We start from the raw sequence: 621 nt of genomic DNA, 5'->3' as shown, positions 1-621 counted from the left end.
CTCCGACGTATCGATAATTTCTTATGTTCCATGCTACTTTATTGATGATACCTACATGTTTTATGCACATTATATGTCGTATTTACGCATTTTCCGGAACTAACCTATTAACAAGATGCCGAAGTGCCGCTTCTCGTTTTCAGCTGTTTTTGGTTTCGTAAATCCTAGTAACGAAATATTCTCGGAATTGGACGAAATCAACGCCCAGGTTCCTATTTTGCCCGGAAGCATCCAGAACACCCGAGAGCCGCCAGAGGGGGGCCCTGGTGGGCCCAGATGACATGGTGGCGCGGCCTGGGCCCTGGCCGCGCCACCCTATGGTGTGGGCGCCCCTTCGACCCTCCTGCGCCGCCTCTTCGCCTATATAAAGCCCCTGCATCGAAAACCCTTACGGAGAAAGCCACGAGACGAGAAAAGTTCCAGAGCCGCCGTCATCGCGAAGCCAAGATCTGGGGGACAGGAGTCTCTGTTCCGGCACCCGGCCTGCCGGAGCGGGGAAGTGCCCCCGGAAGGCTCCTCCATCGACACCGCTGCCATCTCCACCGCCATCTTCATCACCGCTGCTGCTCCCATGAAGAGGGAGTAGTTCTCCATCGAGGCTCGGGGCTGTACTCAGTAGCT

The sequence above is a fragment of the Lolium rigidum genome, chromosome 6 (assembly GCF_022539505.1).
Source record: "Lolium rigidum isolate FL_2022 chromosome 6, APGP_CSIRO_Lrig_0.1, whole genome shotgun sequence".
Taxonomy (NCBI): Eukaryota; Viridiplantae; Streptophyta; class Magnoliopsida; order Poales; family Poaceae; genus Lolium; species Lolium rigidum.
Note: the sequence above shows the minus strand (reverse complement) of the source record.